The sequence below is a fragment of the Physeter macrocephalus genome, chromosome 6, assembly GCF_002837175.3.
Source record: "Physeter macrocephalus isolate SW-GA chromosome 6, ASM283717v5, whole genome shotgun sequence".
NCBI lineage: Eukaryota > Metazoa > Chordata > Mammalia > Artiodactyla > Physeteridae > Physeter > Physeter macrocephalus.
The window spans coordinates 27,635,885-27,662,930 of NC_041219.1; the positions used below are offsets into that span (position 1 = coordinate 27,635,885).

At 39.3% G+C, this 27,046-nt stretch overlaps 1 protein-coding gene and 1 long non-coding RNA gene across 3 annotated transcripts in view; one reads left to right on the plus strand and one right to left on the minus strand.

Annotated features, from left to right (window-relative positions):
* Positions 1-27,046, minus strand: part of CRADD (CASP2 and RIPK1 domain containing adaptor with death domain) — a 190,884-nt gene that overhangs the window by 129,043 nt on the left and 34,795 nt on the right. The gene's annotated exons all lie outside the window — the stretch shown is intronic.
* Positions 11,235-20,271, plus strand: LOC114486417 (uncharacterized). Of its 2 annotated transcripts, none has more exons than XR_003680103.2 (3): positions 11,235-11,443; positions 18,090-18,119; positions 18,300-20,271. It is a non-coding gene; the product is annotated as an uncharacterized lncRNA (long non-coding RNA). The 2 variants fall into 2 exon arrangements; XR_003680102.2 differs by having other exon boundaries at positions 11,236-11,987.

Below are 27,046 nucleotides of genomic sequence, written 5' to 3' on the forward strand. Positions count from 1 at the left end.
GTGCGGGAAGATCCCACATGCCGTGGAGCAACTAAGCCTGTGTGCCACAACTACCGAGCCTGCGCTCTAGAGCCCACAAGCCACAACTACTGAGCACTGCAACGAAGAGTAGCCCCCGCTCACCACAACTAGAGAAAGCCCATGCAGCAACAAAGACCCAACACAGCCAAAAATAAATAAATAAAAATAAATAAATTTTAACAAAAAATAAATTAAAACAGCTCATACAACTCAATAACAAAAAAATATCAAAAAATGGGCAGAAGACCTAAACAGACATTTCTCCAAAGAAGACATACAGATGTCCAATAGGCACATGAAAATATGCTCAACACCGTTAATTATTAGAGGAATGCAAATCAAAACTACAATGAGGTACAACCTCACACTGGTCAGAATAGCCAGCGTTAAAAAGCCTACAAATAACAAATGCTGGAGAGGGTATGGAGAAAAGCAAACCCTCCCATACTGTTGGTGGGTATGTAAATTGGTGCAGCCACTATGGAAAACAGTATGGAGATTCCTAGAAAAACTAAAAATAGAGTTGCCACATGATCCAGCAATCCTACTCCTGGGCATATATCCAGATAAAACTATAATTTGAAAAGATACATGCACCATACATGCACCCCTATGTTCACAGCAGCACTATTTACAATAGCCAAGACATGGAAACCGAAATGTTCATCTACAGATGAATGGATAAAGAAAATGTAGTGTATATATATGCAATGGAATACTACCCAGCCATAAAAAAAGAATGAAAAATGCCATCTGCAGCTACATGGATGGAACTAGAGATTACCATACTAAGTGAAAAAGAAAGAGAAAGACAAATACCATATCACTTATATGTGGAATCTAAAATATGACACAAATGAACTTATCTATGAAACAGAAACAAACTCACAGATATAGAGAACAGACTTGTGGTTGCCAAGGGGGAGAGGGGGTGGGAGAGGGTTGGATTAGGAGTTTGGGGCTAGCAGATGCAGACTAATATATATAGGATGGATAAACAACAAGGTCTTATTGTATAGCACAGGGAACCATATTCAATATCCTGTAATAAACCATAATGGAAAAGAATATGAAAAATAATTTTTAAAATTGTTTGCTTTAAAATACATTAGCCCTTTTGTAAGATCCAGCCTGCAAAATGACTCAGTGATTCTTTCTCGTAGTATTCACCCTGTGTAGCTCTCCCACCCCACTCCCTGACCCAGGGCAACCAACAGGATATCACAAAAATGACAGGGAAATGTGACTTCCTAGACTAAGTTTTAAAAGATATTTTGGCTTCCACCTTGCTCTCCAGGCTTGTTCGCTCTGGGGGAAGCTGGCCTCCATACTGTGAGGACACTCAAGCAGCTGAGGGAGAAGCCCAAATGGGAAGGAAGTGAGACCTGCCAACAACCAACACCATGTGAGCTGTGTCAGCCTCAGCCTATCGATAGCGATGCTATGGCTAGGAATACCTATGGCATCACCTAGGTCTGTATGACTCGTGACGAGGCCCCACGGACATCTTCCTGATTGAAGCCAGTGTTGTGGCTGGACCAGCCCTTGTGGTGCTTATTATGATCTCAAGATGTACTTCAGCAATTCATGAGGGAACTTTGAAAAACAAGATTTATCACTCACAAGTCCTGGAGGGCACACGGCATGTCCAAGGGCAACACAGCGAGGTCATGGGTAGAGAGAGAGGAAGGAAGTAAAGACCTGGGGCTCTGCCTTTATTAGGGTCTGAGGGTGGGGTGCCTAGGGTTTCACGGGTTCACTCTTTATTGGCAAATGTAAAGCATTAGGGCATGGGAAAGGAGAAGCAGGGTCACTCAGGTGGTCAGTTATCTAGGTTACCCAGATAAAAGGGGAACTTCATGGGTGGAGGCAGCCAGTTCCTTATCTCGTCGTTTTGCTAATAGCAGTAGTGCTATACAGCTGGCAATATATTTATTCAAGATGGATGTCTTTGAAATGGATGCCTCAGCAATCTAAAGCTTAAAGCCAGGTGCTTACATCACAATCAAAAAGCATAATGCTAGGCACTTATACCACATGAGTGCACCATCTTGGAAGCAGCAGTGCCATGCAAGAATGACTCTGGTCCCAGCTGACATCTTGAGATGTCATCAGAGACACCAAGCCAGAGCTATTCAGCTAAGGAACTTCCAAATCCCTGACCAAAAGAAACTGTATGAGATAATATATGCTCATTTTTTAAGCTGCTAGATTTAAGGGTGATTTATTATGCAGCAACAGATTACTAATGTAAAACTTTATATTGTTAAGTTGCTAGCTGAAATGAACCATTAGATGTTAACTATCAATTCATACTAAGACCAGCAACTGCATACACTTGAATAAACAATTCTTATATACTGGTAGCCAATAGCATGGACTCTGAAGTCAGACTAACCGGGTTCAAAGGTATGCTCCATACTGTGTGACCCAAGACAAGTTATTCGTCTACCCAGTCTTGTAAAGTGGGGATAAGAATAGTATGTATTTCATACAATTGTTGTGAGAACTGAGTTAATCCTAGTAAAGAGCAGTGTCAGGAGCACAGCAAGAGCTCAATAAATACAAGCTAGTATGACATATGAATAAATAAACGAGGCTGTTCCTTATAAAAGGGGGGGAAACGATAGTAGAAAGGATTGAGGAAACAACATTCATCTGGCTGTTACTCTTATGTTTTTTTGGCTCCTGCCACATGTAGAGAAGGAAAAAATGGGCAGAGAGACAAAAGAAGGCAGACAAGATTGGGGCTAAAAAGCCTTTAACCACATCTAGCCAGGGTAAAGAAGTGTGGCCATATAATTTATCATGAAAAACATGGATACTTCTGAGAGTAAAAGCAGCCCTACTGAGAATCATGTTGAGAAAAGAAGCATAAAACAGGACGGTCCCTATCAAAGCAGGTACATAAACACCCTTAAGTGACTACAGTATAAATAAACTGCTGAACTTGAGAACGAAGCTCTGAAAAGGAGATTCAAACTCCAGAGCTATCCTGAGAGGAGCAAAGATAAAGACTGAGTCAAGTGTGTAAAGCATTATACTAAAACCCTGACTGAGGTCACTACTAGGATTTCTTTAAGCAGTGATGGAAAAATAATAATTTACCAAAAGGTAATAAATGAATGTTTTATTTCCTTAGTTCTTCTCTTAATGTGTCATCTGTTCAAATACAGTATTAATCTTCCCTTTCTTAACAGTTTCTAATGGGGCAGAATACATATTAATGTAAGTTCAGTTAATAGTGACTTTAACTGAACTTCCAGTTTAGACCAAGAGGCTATAAACATGGCATCAGCTGATGACAGGCTGCCCTCACTGCAGGTGAAGTATCTTTGAGGAAATAAACACCATCCAGGGCTGAACTTTCAAATGTGATTGGTGAGATTTTTGTGATCTGTACTTCGTGACTAACTGCGCTATTGGCCTAGTGATTCTTTACGTTAAGTAATTCAGAATCGGGCTTCCCTGGTGGCGCAGTGGTTTAGAATCCGCCTGCCAATGCAGGGGACAAGGGTTCAAGCCCTGGTCCGGGAAGATTCCCACATGTCGCAGAGCAACTAAGCCCATGCGCCACAGCTACTGAGCCTGTGTTCTAGAGCCCATGAGCCACAACTACTGAGCCCACGTGCCACAACTACTGAAGCCCACATGCCTAGAGCCCATGCTCTGTAACAAGAGAAGCCACCACAATGAGAAGCCCGCACACCGCAACAGAGTAGCTCCCACTCGCTGCAACTAGAGAAAGCCTGTGCGCAGCAATGAAGACCCAACACAGCCAAAAATAAATAAATTTAAAAAATAATTTTTAAAAAAAATTTTAGAATCTACTTTTTCCTATAATGATGTTCATGCTTTTTTTTAAAGCAAAAAAAAAAAAAAAAAAAAAGCAAGATTTGTATTTGTGGAATGTCTCTCAAGTTTACTTATTTATTTTTGCCACCATACAAGAAAGAGCATGGTAAATACAAACTCATTCCCATATCAATTCAATAAGACCTTTCCCTGAGACTGGCCTAAAATTCCTTAAGATTGTTTATATTGCACTTGCACAGGGACAGATGCCCTCTAAAAGTACAGGTTTTCTGTAAGTAAAATTTTTACCTCTATCTCATACTATAAGGCCCTTTATTGTGACATCCATGATGTTTCCACTCAGAAATTACATGGTAGCATAAAATGAGGAAATTTGGATAGTGACTTGCACATTCATGTCTAAGGACTTTACTGAATATGAATGTCAAAATACAGTTTTTAAAAGGTTAGAAATATAATTCACATACAAATATACAGTGAGTATATATACATATACAAATATACATATGTATATGTATACAATATACATACGTCAAAGACTTATGTAACTCATAATGAGGAAAACAGCAAGGTGGCAAAGAAATTGATATAGTAACTTAAAAAAAGAATACTGGAACAAGATTGCTAAATTACATACAGCACTAGTTAATATTCTATAGGGCAATAAAATATAACCTTTGGGGTTATCTTCTCTACTTGCAAGAAGTCATTTGCATCATAATTTTCTATAACTTCTAACTTTAACAGAGTCTGAGGACTAATTAATAGCAAATATAGTAAGTAAAACAAAGTTACATTCTCTAGAGAATCAGATGACTCTTAGGTCTTATTAGACAATGTCTAATTAGGACAATTAGACAATGACTCTGAAAGGCTGTATCTCCGTCTTAACATCTTATTACCAAGTTTCAGAACATTTTTCTTAATGTCCATAAAATCCTGATTCAGTTGTCCATAATAATGACAACTATACGTCTCTCCCTGAAAAATCCACCTAAATAAAAAGCCAGAACAGAGGCTGGATCTGAGGTTCAGTGTCAAATTCATCCTCCAAAGTTCCTTTCCACGCTGTACCTACGTCCCTTTCTTAGGGTCCTATGACAAACACTGACTTTAGATCCTGAAGTGGCCTGCTTAAGGGCATAAACATGACCTATTCATCTTCAGGTTCATCACAAAAGCCCAGCAGATCTTGCTGTTTATTCATTCACGTAACAAAACTTTACTGAGTACCTACTATGTACAAGAAGCTGTGTTAGGTTTGTTATATTGAATAGAGTTCTTTAAAGGAAATCAGTACAGCCAAGAGAGAATGCCTCAACAGTCATGCAAGAAATGGACAAACACAAAAAGTCTATCACAACTGCAAAACCAAGGGAGGAAAAGAGAAAGGATTAAAAGAGAAAGCATGTCAATGCTGGCAGCAAAGGATGGGTGTGTTGGAAGATAAACAGACAAAAGCCATAGTAGGAAACAAAAAACAGGTAACAGGAGAATTGCACAATATTACAGAGGTGACTGCTCATGCATTCTTTCACCAAAAAGCTAAATTTATGATGACAGTTAATTGGATTTGAAGAGAAAACCTAAAAACTAAAGAGAAACAAGTGACTTCAAAGTTTTCACATTTGAGTTAAAAACAAGGGAAACACTGGAATATTCCCAAAGGAGTCTAGCCTAGTTTTTAATATCGCATGACATCCACTTGAGAGGCCAAGTGAACTTATGCAAACCATGTTCCTCCCCTGCTTAAAAACCTTCAGGGGTTTCCTGTTCTTTGAATGAAATTCATATTCCTGTCCAGAGCATACAAGGTTCAGCAAGGTCTAGCCCAGCCTGCCTTTCCCTCTACCCCAGATCCTTGCCCCTTTGCTCATAAAGCTCCAACCCGGCTTCTGAAAGGTCCTAGGACACACCAAGCTCCTTCCCATCTTAGGACCTTTGAACTTGCTGGCCCTCTATCGAGGATGTTCCTGACATGGCTACCTCCAACCCATCCTTCAGGTCTCAGCTTCAATGTCACCTCCTCAAACAGACCTTCCCGAACCACCCCAACTCACCCACCCACCCACTCACGTCTTACTCTTTGCTAACATAGTCCCCTCATCTGTTTCCATCACAGCAGGGATCTTGCCTATGTCATTAACCATTATATCCCCAGAACAGTGCCTGGCATTAACTAAGCATGTAATATCATTGAAAGAATGCATGTAATCAATATGAAGAGCTAGAGTGCCACCAAGCAGCGCCCGTGTCAAAGCCCTAGAATAGCTGTGAAATTTCTAGTGGCTTCTTGAAAGTCTTATTTCTACTCCTGTTGAGCCTGGCCCATGGGGCAATATCAACCCTCATGGCTGCAAACAGCTTTCAGGTAAGCTCCAAAGATAACTGGTTCCAGCCTAACTCCCACAAGAACCTGCGGATGATTTTTTCTTCCAGAAACTTCCAAGTCTGAGGGTTTACCAAGCCTAGATCAGACCCTAAAGAGGGACTGGATGCCTTGGTCGAGCCAGATACAAATGCCTACACTTTGGGGCCTTCGTGCCTTTGCAGAGCACTTCTCCATCACAACCACCCTACTCATCACCTGAGAAGCTTCTCCCCTCCTGCTCACAGATACACTGCATCTCCACTGGGTCCTGGCTCCCTGCTTCTCAGCCAATGTTTAGGGGGAGAAGGAAAGAATTACCAGAAGATATGTGAGGGGACCACAGTGCTAAAGGAGGCCACCGTTTATTGAGCTCCATTCTGTGTGAGGCACTTGCACATAACAGCACACTGACTTCAGAACCTAATGTCTTCTCAATCACCCTAGGAAGCAGATCGGATTTTTTTCTTTTTTTTCTTTCACAAGTTGAGCAAACCACCTAAGGTCACACAGCTAGAGGGTGGCAGAGGCAAGATCTACACCTAAGTTTAACTACCTTTAGAAGCTTTATTATTTCTGACACCATCTGGTGTCTTTATAGGCAGTTTTGGGGAAAGGGTGGGAGTGGAGGGGAGGGAAATGCCACCGCTGACATCACTGTCGGGCTCCCTGCATTAACAGAAAAGGAAGAGTTAAAGTTGGGGGTAGGGGGGGGAGAGAAATGAATAATAGAAGGGGAAGTCCCACCTTGTTCTCCCACCTCCCCGCTCTCATACTTCTTACCAGTCCCCTGCCCTTGACCTTGAACCTTCCCTAGCAGCTGCCTGACAAGAGCCCTCTCCTGGGTTACATAGGAGGGCATTTCTGCTCTGAGTCCTGCCTAGTGGAAACACTTCATTCTTGCTGTATGGCTGCAATATAGTGATGGCTTTCTGGCTTCCCTAATTGGAATTCAACACATTTTTCCATAAAAGAACATTACAGTGTGGTTAGAGTTTATAATACCAGTGGCTTTTTTATTAAAAAAAAAATGTATAATAGAGATACACTAATCTGAAATCCAAAACGCTCTGAAAACCAGAAGTTTTTTCATAACTCATTTGGCAGCAAAACCTGACCTGACCTGAACTCATTTGGCCTGAATTCATTTGGCGACAAAACCCGACCTGAACTGACATGAGGCTATTTATAGTTTTTATTTATCCCACTGAGTGTGAATATTCATCAGTTTCACTGCAGAAGTATTAATGTGTTTGATTATAGGATCCTGCTCCAGACCACACTGCAGTGCTATGTAATAACTGGTATATGCACAATATTATCCTTCTCAAAAAACAAAACAAAACAAAACAAAACTCAAAGTCAGCAAATCTGGCCTCAAAGGTTTTGAATACAGTATTGAAGACCTGTATTTATTCAGATTTAACCTCCTTGAACCTTGGGTTCATTGCAAGTCTGAAATTAGGTCGCAGACAACATCATTTCTTTGGGAAAATATATTCTTAATTTCAAACAAACAGCTTAAAAATGAACTTTTGGAACACCACTAATTCATGGGTTGGAAACTATATAAAAGTATACAATAAAGAAAAAATTCTTCATGATAAAAGGTTTCCATTCTGAAAAAAAAAAAAAATCAGATTCTGCTTCCCATTCTCACAGAATCTTCAGGGAAGTCTTCAGCTTCCAAAAAGAACGGCTAATCTTCTTGGACCTCTCTGTGCACTGAGGAGAGTATTGGAACATTAGAACATGAACCAAGAAAAAGAGAGGGAATACTAGAAATCCTGCTAACTGCTCCCATTCTGCCATTCCGTTCATTCTTATTTCTGCCAAAATTATGTTTTTATAAGTTTAATTGCAATTCAAAGTTAACCTTTCTAGCAGAAGGAAAGCATAAAATGTCCCTTTCAACACAAGATGAGTTCAAAGGAAAATTCCAATCTTCTTATAATCATTTTATGAATGTGATGAATCCTATAGCTGATTACTTTGCTGCCATTTTGTTTTGGCTGCTAGAAAAAAAATCAGAGCCAAATTTATAGCCTAGTTCTAGCACCTGTATAGAATTTTATACTATATTTTCTTTGCATTAAATCTAACCAAAGCAGCCTTGTTATTTTTCTCCTAATTTTATTTTCCTTTTGCCTAATTTCTTCATCTATTTATTTTATGTGGTGGTGGTGGCGGGTAGGTATGTATGTGTAAATTTCCTCAAAATCTTTTTATAATAAGGTGGAGTCCAGATAAATAAACAAATAAGTAACTGTATGCTTAATAATGCACTGGTGTGGATCCACTTAATTCCAGCTGAAAAGACTTCAGTAATAACAAAACTCTAAATCATTTTGCTTGATTAATTGCACAGATCCTGAGCCATAATTAAAACCTTCTATATCAGAATGCCCATGACCATCATTCATTACATGAAAATAATCATAAACTAGGGAAAGCAAAAGAAGCACCTTAGCTAAATTGCGTGTTTCAAATATATAGTCACCTGAGATGTGTGGTTGTGATTTGATCATCACCTCACCCCGAGGGCTAAGGAGGCACGAGTTTCAAGTCTCAGCATACACGCTGCCTATCCCTCTGCTCTGTATCTCCAGACCATCAGTTACGTCTCACAGCACCACGTCTAAGCCTGAAACTGGCAGATCGCCACTTCTTGCACCAGGCCCCCTACTTGCTGGAGTTGCTGGAAGAAGGTGACAAAGTCCTAAAGAGTATTCACAAAACTCCCCAAGAGCCAAACACCTTCTGTTTTACTGCTGCATCTGATGATCATCCTTTTATTTTCTTTTCAGTAGCTCCAAAGCACTAGAATTCCCCCATGTATAATCCGTACTTCTGAACAGTTGTCTAGTTAAAACCTCTGAAGGGAAAAATTAGAATTTAAATAACGAATGGTAATCAGGATTCATAAATAGTAAATTAGGATGCATAATGTAAGCCTGCACTCCCCTGACCCCAAGCTGTAAGAACTATGCAGCTCTACAAAAAGTGAGGAGGGGGTTTACATGTGCCCTACAATTAGGAAGTTGCATATTCAAGCACATTTTAGGTATGAGTAAGTGGCAGCTAGGTCAGGGGAGCCGGTTTCTTATCCAAAATTGGATTCTAGTACAATTCTATTTGAATATATCAAAAACTCTCCAAGGTTGAAATGAGACTGCAGAGGAAAACCAATCTTTTTTAAATGCAATTATTAGTAGTATATATAGTATTGGTACTACAAACTGACTACTACCTGATGCTATCTTATTACAATGCTAAAAACAAAACAAAACAAGAAGATTGGGAAAGGTTTTGCAACATAGAAGTTTGAATTTTTTTAAAAAAGGGTTTATTGTTTTATTAAACCTCTAAAAATTCTTTGTAAGTAATATTTAATGCTACCTGACTTTTTCAGTTCTAATTTCACTTTGCAAAATTTTGAGAATTAAGATGCTTAAAATCTCTTTAAAATGTTGGATTATGACTATAACCATCCCAGGAAAGCTGTACCTAGAAGGATATGGTAAGCAGAATTCTAAAGATGTGCCCCCAAGATTCCCATCCCCCTAGTCATAAATCAAGCACTAAGCTAGGTACTGCTGTGAAGAGAATTTGCTGGGTAATTAAGGTTACTAATCATTTGACTTTATCCAGGTGGACCCAATGGAATTGCATGAGTCCTTTAAAAGCATAAGAACAAAACAGAAGGGGAAGGCAGAGATATTCAAAGCAAAGGATTCCACACACCATTATTGACTCTGAAGATGGGGGGTGGGGGAGCATGAGTTAAGGAATGTGGAGCTGAGGAAGACCACTGGCTAAGAGCTAGCAAGGAAACGGGACATCAGTCCTACAACCACATGGAACTGAATTCTCCCCCAGGACCTACAGGTAAGAGTCCAGGCCTGCTGATATCTTGACATGGGGCCTCGTGAGGGCATGAACAGAGAACCCAGAAGAGCCATACTGTGCCCAAAGTTCAGACCCATAGGAAGGTGAGATAATAAATGGGTTTTGTTGTAAGCTACTAACTTTGTGGTAATTTGTTATAGCAGCAATAGAAAACTAATACAGAGGTAAAGCAAAAAAGAGCCAAATGATGCACATTTCTGAGTCTAGTAAACTTATTTATCTTTAATGATTTCGGCTAAAGCACAGAACATTCCATAGAAAACTAAAAGTAAACCAAAAACTATCATAACAGAAAATTAGGATATAAGTATGAAATCAAAGGGATTTTTAAAATGAAAACTATGTTGCCAATATATCATTTTACTGCTTAATCTCAAGTACTACCTTGAAATGGGAAGTTCTGCCATTGTTTCTAAGCAGTTCAAAAGAAGATTCATAAGGCATAAAGCAAGAATTTGGAGCCCAAAATGTGGTTATCATTACTATGAATCTAATCTCTTGTCTTATCATGATCTTCAAGTATATACCACACTCACTAAAATATATGAAAAAAAGGTGTTTTAGGCTTTTATTATTTAAAGGAGAACAAGAACCAAGGAGAGAATTCAATTTAATAAAAGGAATAACATTTTAATAATTACAGCTCTCCAGCAACAGAATGGACTGCCTCAAAAAGTGGTCAGAAATGTTATAAAAGAGATTCTTACAATTCCATTTAAAAATTGGCCTAAATGACCTCTACACTCTATTCCAACTCAAATTTTGTGATTCCAACAACTTAGTAACACAGTTAGATTGGCTGCTATAAGAATACTGGCATTATCAGAGTACAACGTAAGTTACATGTGAACTCATTAAACTTTAACATTAGGTACCAGGGCAATTCTCACAGCAACATGAATTACTAGCATTGTAAGTTTCTAGACAGATATGAATATCCCAAAACGAAACTATTTTAAAGGACAGCCTTTTTTGGGTTTTGATTCTGCAGAATTCCTTTCCAAAGGCGAAGTTTGGATGCATCCTTCTGGTTCTGAAGTGCGAGACGAGAATGGGAGAGTCCCTGCCCGGAAGATAAGGGCCCCGGAACACAAGGCGTTAATATTCTGGCGCCGCACAAACACCTGACTCCACTAGCACAGTCTGCCCCTTCAAAACAAAATCTGCCGAAACTGCTCATCACACAAGGACAAGAAATTTCCCGGCAACCTGTGATTGCTAATTTACCGAGGATGGGCAGCAGGCTGTTGAGAGGAACGCCAATTTTCCCGGGATTCTCTTCCCGAACACAAATCCAAGTGTTTAATGCAAGATTCACACTTCACTCAGGTTTGTGTTTGGGTTTGGTTTGTTTCCTGGAGATTGGCTGAGTTTCCCTGGTTTTGTAGAGCGAGGAAGAGCCAGTCGCTTCCTAGCTACCTTTTACTAAGGCCAAATCGGACAAATACAAGTAAACACGTCTTTCAAGTATACCTCTGTCACTCCGGGCGCCGCCTTTGCGTAAGATGCAAGGAACGAAGGGAAACTGCCGAGTCACCCGCAGATCACACCCAGGGCGCCCCAGGGGTGGCGGGATGACCAGGCTGCAAAGGACCGCGGAGCGCCCCAGCCAAGCTCTCTGCTTTATCTGCTATTCGCACAGCGCCACCGCACTCACCAGTTCCTAGAGAAGGGATTCTGAGAAAAAAGAAAGAGCCTGGTTCCCTAGAAACATTAAATTAACACAAGGGATCTGGAAACGAAACAGCAGATGCCTGAAAGCCTTCCCCTTGACTGTTTCCTGCCTTCTTGGAAAATCTTTGCGTTAAAATAGATTGGATTACTCTGCACAGCCAGATGCTGCTCGAGAACTTCGTTTGGGGTGAACATGAAAGTAAACTTTGCCATCTTTTAAAACGATTTTTCTTTCCGGGGTGGTTTGAATAGCGTGTTTGGGTTGTTGGTATCAGCTGGGACCTGAAGCTGAGGCTGTTTGCATTACAATAGAGACTTTCCATAACATTGACTTGCAAATCAGATAACAAAAAGCAGGGCGTGCAGAGTAGAAAGGTAGAGCTCCGAAAGAGTAGTGAGAGTTCAGAATCCGAGATTCACATCTCTGGAAACTGCCTAGAAAGAGCACGGTCCAGCCCCCTTATTTTACAAAGGAGAAAATAATGTAAGTTTTCTCTCTAAGCCTACTTACTTCGACCACAGCTTTAAGAACACAGAAAAGTAAAACTAACAGCATTTCCAAAGCGTCAAAAACGGAAGCAGAAAGGCTGATGAGTAATACTTTATCAGCTTCCTCATTCTAAAACCCCATGCACTAACCTCCATTGACCCTATCTGTAAATTAATCTTATATAATTTATACATTCAAACCAAGATTAATAACCATGCACCTTGAGAACAGTGGGCCTTAAGAACAATGTACTACACTCTCATGTCATCTTTACTTTCATATTTAAACATTTCTGGTAGCTGAGAATAAGATCCAAGGCTTCCTATAAGATATCACGGTTTTACAGAGGAAATAAGGTTTTTACTGTAGTAGCACCTTCCTTGATATTTTAACTTTTTCTCTTGATAACCTTTAAGGTGGGACTCCATAATCATTAGCCACTATTTTAGATGCATCATGCTTTCTAGTAAATCAGACAGCAACCTGCAGTCCAAAAAGGATTCAATGCTTATCCCAAATTTGGGAGCACAAGATGGGGGAGAAGTATATTACATGATACACTGAACAAAAATAAATTTAAATATCTTTGCCTAAGCGTGAAAGCAACAAAACTCATTTTAAAGCAATACAGTCAGACATAATCATTTCATCTGTAATAGTGCAAGTATACAGCTCCATGAGAATAGCAGCCCTCAGTATTTGTTTTAACAACTTACAGGGGATATGCAAAAATCTATCATTTCTCCCTAATACATGAAAAACTAAAGGGCAATTTCATAGCAACTTCAGTGCTTTCTAACGTAATCGTTGAACTTACAAAAAAGCAAGGAAATTTTTTAAATGTTTGTAAGAAAGCAAAGGAAAATGCTGCAAAAATTATTTGGCTGGCAGGCCACGGAGAAAGCCGGAATCTCTACAGGACTCACCAAACTACAGAGCTGTTTTAAAACCGAAACTCAAACAGCTTTGAACAGGTATTAAGTATTTTATACAACAAAATTATCAAATGTACATACTTTGATAATCACAAGTAGAATCATTTCCAACTAGTTTGAAAAAACTATAGTTATACAAAAATAACTAAACTACTATGACAAGAATAAATAACGAGCCACGCAATTATTATCAGTCAATGCTGGCCCTAAAAAAAATGATCAGAGAATTTCAAAATGATTAGGAATGGTCAAGTATGACTCCTATATTTTCTAGGTAGGTAGTAACATTAAGAATGTGGTTTTCACAGAAATATAGTCCACTTATTTTTAATCACAATAACAAACAAAAATGACTGACTACAAACAAAAATGAATTGATTCAGATAGCTTCTTTTAAAAGTTTTTCTTTTTTTTTATTAAAAGCAAAACCTGTGGTAAACCACAGCGTTAGGGAAGCTTAACAAATTTTAAAATCCCCTCCAAATTAAAAAAAAAAGAAAAAGAAAAGAAAAAAGTATTCATGCCATAGAAAAGTGTGGCTAGCTTATAATCCTCAGAATTCCTTTCATGTAGCTAATGGGTATCTCATTTCTGGGACTTCTTCACACTTAATTGAAATGTTAAAGAAAAGGAGAAATATTTAGATGTTGATAAAGTTATTCTAATTACCCTGCTTCACTAACTTCAGCTCATCCAAGTTCAATATCTAGTAAGTGCCTGGTCTGCTTCGGCAGATTTTTCTTTTTCTAATTTTAAAAGTCATTACTAAACAAATGAGGTTACTACTAGTTAAAACTCTAAATCCAGATGTCATTTGTTCTGTTGTAAAAATGTGCACAGTATTAGGCAAGTATACTTTTCCTCCCATATATTTTTGTACCTTTGGTCAAACTCCCCCAGTAACGTTTTAGTTTATGGTCTGTATCCTAAAATAAAAACATTTGTATTTTTTGCTATAAAAATCAGTAAACTTCTTTTAAAGTTAGATGCTTCAAAATAAACAATACAAATATTGTATGAAAGTCCTATTGTAATTAAAGAAGGTGGTTGGTAATGAGGAAGAAAATTGAAGGCATATTTGCAATAAATCAAAAGCAGAGTTGTAAACAGTAGCCTCCACAATTAGTAGTAGTAGTATTTTATTTATAAAATACTGGTCTTTGCATTAATTCAGGAGTATAAGCTGGCAGTGTTTTTTCTTAATAAATGAAAAATAGTTTTTGCACTTTTAAGGTGAGAATGACTATTTTAAAAACAGAAGACAACTTCCAGGATCTTTCTCTTTCTCCATTTCAAAACTATGAGTTTTATTTTTATCTTTTTGAATTCTTGAAATTCAATGACATTGTCATAGCTCTGTGAACCAAGATAACAGAAACCACCAACTGTAGAAGCCTTGACGCTTTCGATTATATTTTCCTAGAAAGATTTATATGATATTGATATTTAATCTCAATAGCTTTTTTTTAAGAGAAATCCTCCAATGCCAATAAAAGTTAGATAATCTAAATCTCAGTAGTTCAGACAAATTTAGTCCATTGGCATACCCTAAAAACAGGATAATTTAATAAGATCTAAATAACATTATATTCTATGTTAAATAATACTTTCAAGACACATGTTCTGTTAAGATAAGCGAGTAACAACCTCAAATCTGTGTTGGAAATGAGCAGGGGACACATTTTTTTAAAAGGAGAAGAGGCTACATTAACCACTGCTCAAATCTCCCTGTTTGGGTGTAGGAGAGAGAGGTGGAAAGTACAGCCAGCCAGGTCCTTTATCCGGGCAGCTGCCCATCCCCGGGCACCACACTTCCATGTCCTGACCATTGTCAATCAGAACAGCTCAGTTTAAGCATCTCTACGGTCAGATACCTTTGTATTTTGCTGTGAGAAGAAAGGGAAAAACAAAAAATATATAAAGCTCTCTTTTCCCAAACTCCCTGCATCCTTTCAAAATCACACTTTGCTAACAGAAGTTAGTATGATGAAGTAAGAAGCCACCAGGAACCTAAATGATTTCCCTTTAAGATATGATTTTTATTCTGTTTGAATCTGGTCCCTGTTACCTTTTGTAATTTTCTGGAAAGAAATAAGATTTCGATTGTTTACAAGATAAAACGAGGTTGACACTTTACGCACAAAGAAAGAATAACCAAAGGTTACAGTGACGTCAGTTTTAGTTTTTGCTGAGGGCCGGTGGTTTTTTTTTCTTTTGTGCAGTGGGGGTGAAACAGGTGTGAGGCATTGACTGTGTTTTCTTAAAGCAGGAGCGGACTTTCACCTCCTGTCAGTGTTATCCTGGTTCTAAGGAGGGGGCCTGCTTTGCCAACTTCTGGGTAGACTTCATAACAGATTCAGCAGGCTCTATTCTCTAGGAAGGCTGAAGTTGGCAACCACATCTCATGGAAGATTCCACAAAAGGCTAAATTAGGATGAGATCGTCAACAGGCTTCAAAAAGGCAGAGTTCCAGGCCCCATCCCTGAGGCCAAAGGGGCCTCCTTCAGGTCCTCGTCCCCACAGTCTGACACTCTTGGCCTCTCCTCTCTCCTCTAGCTTCCCACCCCATTCTTCTGCCAGCCCTTCCTTTTTCCTCTAACCCTGCAAAAAGCGAGCAGCGCTGTTGTTTTGCTCCAACTGACAAAACAGCTAAGAAACAGCAGAAGAACATGACTGCCCTTTTCAAAATGGGCCACGTGATCGCCCTATTTAAATCCAGCTCTTACGGTAAAAAGGAATAGAGAGGGAGGGAGCTGTTTATGAAACTCTCCTACTTGCCTTCATAATACTCTCATCTCCCCTCTCAGCCTCCTAAATACCCAAGTGAAATTATATAATAAGCTTTATTTTCTCACTCTGAAATTTTTCCTTAGTCCAAATTGCTAATGTGGCAGGTTCCAGCTGCCTAAATTCCCTAAACAACATTCCCTGTTCCATAAAAAGCATGCAACTGCAAGCACAGCAGTCCTGCTCCAGTTCTGAGAACTAGAAACTGACTAGCCAGTTCCTTGGCCTGGGGAGGCCGTGAAACAGGCAACATGGACGATTTAAAGGTACACAATATCCGAGGTTCCATTTCACTCCCAGGCAGCCAAGAGTGGCCCAGGAGAGGCCACCCTCCATTTTTTTTTCTGACTCTTACACTGATTCCCTGGGAACTACATCTGCTCCAAAAGAAAACACCCCTCCAATGGAGAAAGGAGGACACTGAATTTCTACTGCTTTTTATGAATGCATTTGTTTCATGAAGAGGGAGAAGAGTTCCACAAAACAGAGTGCCTTAGTTAAGTGACTTGAAAACTGTACATCCCAGAATAGCAAATATAGTAAAGTGCAAAGTTTGAGTCCTTTCTCTTAAATTATTTAATACAACTTCAACATTTACAGAAATAGTCATTGACCTTTCTCTGATACATACAGTATATGCCTCTACCTCTGGCAAAAATACTACCCAAACCATCCTAAGCAGACATAAATGCTTCATTTTGATTTTTAAGACTTCAAAGAAAGAAATTCTATAATCTACCTTGGCATTGCCAGACTTCACAACAGCCTTCGTACTTGACAATCAAACAATATCTAATTACTGGAAGTTCCCTGAACCCACCATGCTAGTACATGTCTCCGTGTCTCTCCGCGCGCTTTTTCCTTTAGTTAGAACAGCCTCTCCAACCCTGTCCACACAGTGAACTCTACTCTTCAGCAGGCGGCCTATGCCACCACCCCTCACCTGTCCCACATCTGAGTCCATCTCTGCCTCCTGTGTCACTTGTACACATACCTGCACTGCCTCTATCAGATAGTACCATGTCTGTTCATGCGTCTGTCTCCCCTGCTGGACTCAAACTCCTCAAGGAACTAATTGTTTTTGTATCTCCAGAGCCTTGCATATTTTGCACGAAAAAAAAAACAGGTGCTATAAATGAGAACAAACCTGATGTGGCTGTAAAATGACTTCTAGCTTTTAAACATAATGAGCCTAGTGCAAGGCTCATATAGATCCTGCTGGTTGATCCAAAGTCTGTCCTGCTGTAGTCTGAAACCATTTGTTCTTGCTCTATTCTCAGAGGAAAAAGAAAAACTGGTCACACTTCTCTGTCCTCTGTATCATAATTAGATGGGGATGGGAGCTGGGGTACAGGAGAATAATCGGGCTACCTAGTCACATCCTAAAAGAAATCAGTGTGGAACTCAAGGAAATCGGTGGATCTATCAAAATTTAACACACCTTCCATCCACCCATCAAAAGTATTTGAAATGCCATTGATGGAAATAAAAGAATTTGCTGTGGAGAACAAAATAAAACTATTAGAAGAAAGAATCTGAGGAAGAGCTGGGGTTAGGTGATGTTTGTAAGTAAAGATGGGAAAAACATAAATGACAGAGGTCAAAACAGAAAGGTTTGAACCTAAGGACCTTAGAAATCATTTTGGTTTCTTTTTCTAGTAACAGGCTGACCACAGACAAGAATAATAAGAATATTATTCTCCAATTCCTACACAACATCCTGCATTGCTCTTTAAGCATCTGGCGTCATGCTTGCTCTGATAAATGTGAGTGCCACGTACTGATTCATGTCATAGCTCCAGTGGCATGATTTTCTTTGAAGTTCTCTTTATTTATTTTAACAATTTAGGTACCATAATCCTCAAAAGTTTTTGTGGGACTAGATCAAAGGGAGAGAGGCAGAAAAGGGGAGCTCAGATCTCTCGAGGACCTCTTACATGTGCCAGTCACTTTATACACCACCCTCCCAATAAGCCCACTTGGTAGGCATACTTATTCCCATTCTCAATGCAGTTTTAAACCTATATCTGTCTGGTTCTAAATCCAGTATTCTTTCTATAAATCATACTATTCCTATTTCTAATTTCAGCATTAAGAACACAAGAAGGCAGCTTCAAAGGTAAGAGGTGTATCATTCATTCATTCAACATTTATTCAAGAGCTACTATGAGCCAGGCACTGTACTTTCTTTTACAATATAAAACTTAAACAAGTTCTGGTGCTTGACTTCAAATTGCTCAAAGTTTAGTGGGAAAGGGACACAAAAACAAATAACTTGTTTTATTCTCTTTTCCCCCAGGCTCTGTATGGAGTTTTGTTTCTCCCCTTTGTCACTTTTTGCTGCCACTTTACTAACTTTCCAAATCTTAGTAGTTGCTTTCCCATTTCTTATTTAAACATTAATGAAACATGAGTAACCTACACCATTTCATAAACCGCCTTCATTGTTAGAATCAGATTCCAGAGGGAAGTGAAATTGAACAAACCATAAATTTGCTCCAGCCACTCTCCATTCCATATTTTTGGAGCATCTAATATAAGGCCCAGTGCTAGCTGAGGAAACAGCAGGGGAAACAAGATAACCAGAGTTCCTGCCCTCATAGAGCTTATCTTCTAACCATTCCAAGACGGGAGGAAGGCAGCAAACAAATCCATGGATTGTGATAGGCTTGTTACGAAGAAAAACCACAGGATGCTGTGAGAAAGTATGTATGGCACAGAGACCTGACCTTTGGCTGGGGGATGAGGAAGGCCTCTCCGCAGAAGTGGCATTAAAGCTGAGATATATGAGTTGAGTGAAACTCGATGAAGGTGGGTATGGAGGGACAGGAGGAGGAACAGAGAGAAGCATTCCAAGCAAAGGGAACAAAATATGCAAAGGCCTGAAGCTGGAGAGAACACAATGCTTCTGAGGTGAGGAAAGAAGGCAGGTTATAAGAGGGAAAGTGTCCCAAGACAAGCTGGGAAGGTGGCATAGCCAGATGCTTCAGGACATTGTAGATGACAGTTTGGATTCAAATCTCACCCTAAGAGCAATAGGAACACACTGAAAGGTTAAAGCTTGTCCACTGAACTCAAATTCCCTTGGCTACCTGTGATTGATATATCAAGAAGAAAACAGTATGAAAAAGTGCTCTGATAAAGGAAAACATATTTAGAATAGAAAGCATAGTGTCATAGAAGAAAGGGTGTTAAACCATGAATGAAAACTAAGGGGTTCTACTCATAGTACTATTATCCTGGGTAGGCCATTTAATCTCAAAATATCTCCACTTCCTCATCTACCAAATAAAAGTACTAAAAAATTCAAAACTCACATATTCATTGTAAAAAGCAAATGAGATACTACATTTGATATTTCAAAATGCTTTGAGGGGCTTTGAGGGGCTTCCCTGGTGGCTCAGTGGTTAAGAATCCACCTGCCAATGCAGGGAACACGAGTTCAAGCCCTGGTCCAGGAATATCCCACATGCCGCAGAGCAACTAAGCCCGTGCGCCACAACTACTGAGCCTGCGCTCTGGAGCCTGCGAGCCACAACTACTGAAGCCTGCGCACCTAGAGCCCATGCTGTGCAACGAGGAGCCTCCGTAATGAGAAGCCCCCACAATGAGAAGCCCACACACCACAACAAAGAGTAGCCCCCGTTCCTTCTCGCCGCAACTAGAGAAAGCCCGCGCACAGCAACGAAGACCCAACGCAGCCTAAAATAAATAAACAAACAAGTAAATAAGTAAATAAATATGCTTTGAATCTCTAAAATGTAAGATCCTTGAGGCAAGGATTTTATCTGTTTTTCACTGCTATACCTAGCACTTAGAGGATGGATGGATGGATGGATGGATGGAAGGAAGGATGGAAGGGAGGGAGGGCAGGAGGACAGGCAGACAAATGGATACATCAAGCACCATACCAGGCAAATATGAAGCAAGATGGACTGTGTGTGGACAAAGCCCACCTGGGAGGGCAGCCTCCACAGAAGGACTCATTAGCGTAACATCACAAGTGCTTGCCAGCCAGCCGGGCCTGCCCTCAGTGCCAGTGCACCAGGCACCTCCAGCAGCTGCTCTAGAGGACTGGCCAGTTGGTCAGCCAGCACAGGATCAAAAGCCCATGACATACACTTCCTCAGTGTAGTAAGTGACAGGGGGCGACTAGGAGAAATGAAACCACTGCCCTTCATGCTGCTTCTTCCTGAGAGACCAGTCCCCGTCAAGGGCCCCAAGGCCAGGCCCTATGTACACATCCTTCTCTATTAATACAGTCCATCACTTCAGACTCTCATTCTTTTGGTTTACCGAATGTAGTACTATGATCAATTTTATATAACTTCTTTCGCTTTTCTTATATTGCATAGTCTTGGCTATGTGTACCCAGTTTCTTAAAGAATTGAAACTAAAGGTAAAAAACAAAGAGGGAAAATATAAAAAGCCCTTAAGAGGTTCTTTGATATTTATTAGATTTCATAGCAATGACAATAGTTACCATTCACTGAATACCTACTTTGCTCCAAACACAGAGTTTGACACTTGGCCTACCATCTCTAATCCTCACAACATCTGACAAAGTAAACATTACGGAGGACCCCGTTTCATGGAGGAGAAAATTCGGGCTCAGCACATAAGTGACTTGCCCAAGATTATGGGGTTATTAAGGGGCACAGCCAGGGTTCAAATGTGGGTTCATTAGACAGTACAACATACATTCTTTCCATTATACTACATATTATAAAAATATTCTAAATAAGATTGAACTGTACACCGTTCCCTCTCGCCGCAACTAGAGAAAGCCCGCGCACAGCAACGAAGACCCAACGCAGCCTAAAATAAATAAACAAACAAGTAAATAAGTAAATAAATATGCTTTGAATCTCTAAAATGTAAGATCCTTGAGGCAAGGATTTTATCTGTTTTTCACTGCTATACCTAGCACTTAGAGGATGGATGGATGGATGGATGGATGGAAGGAAGGATGGAAGGGAGGGAGGGCAGGAGGACAGGCAGACAAATGGATACATCAAGCACCATACCAGGCAAATATGAAGCAAGATGGACTGTGTGTGGACAAAGCCCACCTGGGAGGGCAGCCTCCACAGAAGGACTCATTAGCGTAACATCACAAGTGCTTGCCAGCCAGCCGGGCCTGCCCTCAGTGCCAGTGCACCAGGCACCTCCAGCAGCTGCTCTAGAGGACTGGCCAGTTGGTCAGCCAGCACAGGATCAAAAGCCCATGACATACACTTCCTCAGTGTAGTAAGTGACAGGGGGCGACTAGGAGAAATGAAACCACTGCCCTTCATGCTGCTTCTTCCTGAGAGACCAGTCCCCGTCAAGGGCCCCAAGGCCAGGCCCTATGTACACATCCTTCTCTATTAATACAGTCCATCACTTCAGACTCTCATTCTTTTGGTTTACCGAATGTAGTACTATGATCAATTTTATATAACTTCTTTCGCTTTTCTTATATTGCATAGTCTTGGCTATGTGTACCCAGTTTCTTAAAGAATTGAAACTAAAGGTAAAAAACAAAGAGGGAAAATATAAAAAGCCCTTAAGAGGTTCTTTGATATTTATTAGATTTCATAGCAATGACAATAGTTACCATTCACTGAATACCTACTTTGCTCCAAACACAGAGTTTGACACTTGGCCTACCATCTCTAATCCTCACAACATCTGACAAAGTAAACATTACGGAGGACCCCGTTTCATGGAGGAGAAAATTCGGGCTCAGCACATAAGTGACTTGCCCAAGATTATGGGGTTATTAAGGGGCACAGCCAGGGTTCAAATGTGGGTTCATTAGACAGTACAACATACATTCTTTCCATTATACTACATATTATAAAAATATTCTAAATAAGATTGAACTGTACATAATCATTAAAGCAACCGAAGCATTTATCCGTGTCAGATGCTATTAAGCTCTTTATAAAAATTATCTCACTTAATCTTCTCAACAGCCCTGTAAGGTTGGTATTTTTGAGATGAAGAAACTGAGAGAGACCTAAAGAGACTGGGTAACTTGCCAAAGGTCAAAAAACTACTATGTAGTAGAGTTTGGATTTTAACACAGGTCTGCCTGACTCCAAAATGCACCCTCTTAACTGCTACATAAGAGTTCCACTATTCAAATAGTATCAGTGTAACTTATATACCTTTGAAAGAGAATGTCAAAACAGAAAAACAGGGTCAACAAACCAATTTAAAGATAATTTAAAATAACAACTGCATTAAGACCCTGTCTCTAAGAGCCCATTACTAACAATTTTCTCGGTGATTGTCACCTTGTTCTGTTGCCCCAAATGGCCTTTAGAACTATCTACAACCAGCATTTTCACTACAAGTGTTTTCCTTTTTCATTTGGTAAGCAATTTAAAAATCTATTTCTTAAACTGCCAGTTCAATCAAATGGAACTCAAATCCCTATATCCAAATCTTCAAACACCACCAAAATGTACACTCCTTAGTCCACAATTCTCATCACTAAACAATGTTGAGTGGTTAGAAAGATGTTGAAAAGCACTGTGCAAATTGCTCACATGCCATATATTAGTTTTCACAGTTTCATAGTAAATTCTAGGTTATATCAAGCCTTTTAAGATATTCCCAACATGGCCGCCTCCCTATCAGAAATAATACTTTTCTAAACCTTTCCCTTGGGCAGGACTCCTCAGCTACATTTGTTAAGCCTACTTTTAAAAACTCCATTTATTATTTAGAAGGTGTCAGCCCAATAAGGAAATCTGACCTTGATCTACTGATTGGGCAAACATGAATAGGACTTCCTTATATCTATTAAAAAGTTTATTCACGTCAATTTCACACCGACTGGATTTTGTAAACCAAATAGCTGGCAAACTATGACTTTAAACACAATCAGTGAAAAAGAAATCTGACAATTCTTGGAAAAACATGTGGGAAATCATGTGTATGTGTAAACTCATGCCCGTGTCAACTTTCAAAGAGTAAAATGTAAGTATGGAAAGTACCTAAATACCCCCTAACAAAAGCAAAGTAAATTTACAGACCTGGATTAGATCCCCAGATTTTGTGCTTAATCTTCAAGTTGGGATGTTCCATCAGTACGGGGAAATTATATGTATTTTAAAGTACTTTTTAAATACCAGAGTATATGTGTAACAGCAAAAAATAAATCAATAAACATTGCAGAAACATATAAAGAAAATAAATCACTTATAATTACACCACTGTCAACACCACGTCCCAGACTTTTTTCTTGGCATACATGCATATATAAACAATTTGAGTTTCTCAAATATAGGGTTGCACCACATGGACTGTTTTGCAACCTGCTTTGTTTTGTTTTATTTTTCCATCCAATAATAAATTTGAATAGGACAATGTTCAAAAATTAATAAATATAGCTTTATATCATCAATTCTCCCCTAACTGATTTAACCAATCTTTCATTGAAGGACAAGTAAGTTTCCTTCAACCTTGTGGTTTTATGAACAATATTGAATTGAATATCCTTGTACATACGAGTATTTGTCAAATTAGTCCTTTCAGATAAATTCCTAGAAGTAGAAATACTATGTCAAAGGATGTGGCTTTTGATACATATTGCCTAACTGCCTTCCAGAAGGCTCATGCCAGTTGATACTCCCACCAGGCTTCTCCACATCCTGACCTTCCCTGGCAATGAGAATTCTTTTCAAATCATTGCCAATCTGATAGACAAAACAAATGGTAACTTCAGCCTGCTTTCATTTGATTTTCTTTTCATAAGTACATTGATATATAGAGGCAGTAAGTCAGTGTCTACTGAAGAGCAAGCGCTTTGGAGGCAAACAGTTTTGAGTTACAAAAGCCCTGCTAAATGTGTGACCTAGGACAAGCTGCCTCAACTCACTAAATCGTGTACTCCTCATTGCAAAGTGTAAATAATTACACCTGTCTCAGTATTTTCTTAAGTATTATGTGCCCAGTCCCTGGTGCACAATAAACACTCAGTAAATGGTAGCGGCTGGTTGTAGCTGCTGCAGTAGCTATAGAAGTTGTAGTAGTCCTAATTGTTGTCTGAGTACTGGTAGAATACTGGCAGCCATTTGTATTTCTTCTCTTGCAAACTGCCTTTTCATATAATTGGTCTTTTTTTGTGCTGGAGAATTCATCTTTTGTTTATTAATCTGTAAGAGCTTGTTATAAATTATGGGTAATAACTCTTTGGCTGCTATTATATATGATGCCAACATTTTTCCCGTGTTGGCATTCATTTTTAACTTTATTATGGTGTTCTTTGTTGTATAGAAGTTAATTTTTACATAGTTTAATCTCTCTTTTCCTTTTCTTCTTTATTTTTTAATTCTTTAGTTTCTACCATTGGTGTAACGCTTACGAAGATCTCCACTATCACAAGACTATAAATAAAGACTGGGTATATAGTTTATTCTATTACTTTTATAGATTCTTTAATTTTTTAACAGTAAAATCTCTATAAATCATTGGGAATTCCCTGGCAGTCTAGTGGTTAGGACTCTGCACTTTCACTGCTGAGGACCTGGGTTCAATCCCTGGTTGGGGAACTAAGATCCCGCAAGCTGTGTGGCGCAGCCAAAAAAAAAACATTAATTTTGCTATAAAGTAGGGATTTAACTTTATTTCTTTTTCTCTTAAATGACTAGTATGTAATCCCAACACCCTTCAGAAGTCCTTTCATCTCTGATTTGAAATGTGCCAACTTTATGTTAAAAAGTTGATAATTCCTTCCCTGAGATTCTGAAATCATAAAGCTCTTGAAAACAAAGAACTTTCTGTTTGTGTTTTCTGAAGTTTGGTGCCAAAATTATGTGGTAGCAAAGCCTTACCTGAGGTAATGTTGATGCTATTTCTGGCCTTTATTTATTCCATTTAGTGTCACTATTAATCAGTTTTGCTGTGGAAACAAACACAAATTTGACTATGAGATGTTGTTAAAAACCCTAAATTCTGAAACATGTTTGGCCCCAAATGTTTCAAATAAAGGATTGTAGATTTGTACCAGGTTTCCATATGTATACTCAAGTCTGTTTTTATTTAGACTAATTCTAAATTCTCTTTTATTCTGTTAACATGATAAATTACATGGCTTTCAAACGCTAAACTGACCTTGAGTTTCTGAGATAAACTGCATTTGGTAATGATGTATTATCTTTTTTCTATTCTGCTAGATTCAACTTGTTAATATTTTGTTAAGGATTTTTACATCTATGTTAATGAAGTCCATATTTTTTCCTTATAATGTCTTCATCAAGTTTTGGAATCCAGGTTATACTGGCTTCTATCTTATATGCTATTTTGTTTTTATTTACTATATTTTACAACGTCTTAATATGTGATGAGATAAACTCTCCCCTGTTTTTCATTCTTCATTAGTCTCAGACAATATTATTCTGGACTTATCAAGTTCCACAGAATAATCATCCCATTGCAAGTTCTATTGGAATAGCATTAAGTTTTAGACTAATGTGGACAAAAATGATATTGATACATTTACTATAATAACTCTTCTCACCAACATACATGATATGTTTATTTATTCAAGTGTTCTTTTATATGCCTCAGCTAAGTTTGGAAGTCTTTTTCTCATAAATTCTGCCCAATTCTTATTAAGTTTATTTCTATGTATTTTATAATCACCTTTATTTTTCAGCTCTACTCATATCTATGCTACTGTGTTTCATTAGTCTGAGTACCAACTGAGGATAACCAATATAATTTCTGATAAAATTCTGTCCTTGGACAGGATGGAGTACCATGTGGAATAAAGGGGCTGAACATTATTATTTCATTTATTTAACAAACATTTAGTGAACACATAATATGACCTAGCACTGAGAATTAAAACAGTGATAAGATATACACTATCCCTATCTTCAAGGGTTCACAGTCTAGGGAGATAAGAAAGCAAACAGACAAGCATAACACAGCATCATAAGTTCTGTGTTAGAGGCAAGCCCATGAGAACAACACAAAGTCCTCCTCCAGGAATACAGAGTATTGTCAGGAAAAGCTTCGTAAAGAGCTGACGCCAACCCCTAAGGTGGGTCCCAGTTTCTCCCCTGAACATGCCTGGCAAGGAGGAGGCACATCTAGAAGCTGCATTCAGTACTTCAGACCTAATGCCTGCCATTAATACAGAGCTGGGTGTGCCCTGTCTTCCACATCAGGACACGTCAGCAAACCCCGTCCACGTGCGGGCTTCTCCCACTGGCTCAGTCCTCCTGGCAGCCCATCGCTGAGTTGGGGGCTGGGCACAGTGGGTAAAGGAACCACACTTCCCATACCTCCCTCCTCAATAACCTCAGGAGACGGCCATCAGTGTCAGGTTGAGTCATTCAGCATTAGTTACTAACAGGCCTGGCTCTAGACTCCTCACTGCTATCACTTACTTCTACACAGGGACATTATGTTCTGGGAGAAAACGGTTCCGTTTCACACCTAAAATGGTGCCAAAGCAAATGAAAGCAAAACTGCTGCGTGTCTCCTGGAGAGGGATGGGTTCTGGTACCCAAACAAGCAGACCTAGGAAAGCTGGGGGATCCGCTGCTTGGAGGACTATCTACCTGTCCTCCTGATTCAGTATGAGCTGAGGAATCATCCCACAACTACAGAGCCCTCTGCAGAGTGACCACAGGAAGCTATGTGTGGACAAAGGGAGCAAGAACACACAGTCACTTGGGTTATCCTGAAGAGACCCCAGGGATCTGTCCAGTTATTCAAAAGCACATCTGGAAAGAATTCACCTGCCTTGAATCCTGCTTGCTCAACAGCAAAGTGAGTGAAAGCGCCACGAAATGCTCAATCATAGTGATCTTTACAGTTGCTGAGGCTGAAAGTTTTCCCACCTGAGCATCTTAAATGAGACAAATTGCATAATAGGATAATAAGAGTTGTTGCTGAAAGATGCAATCACAAAATAAAAGGACCTTTCAAAATCTGAGTATGGTTGGTAATTATCCAGGAATGGAATATAAAGAAGAGCAATTCCAAGGTTCCTGCTTCTTCATGTTATCATGAAACTGAGATGGCCAAATGCCAAAGATT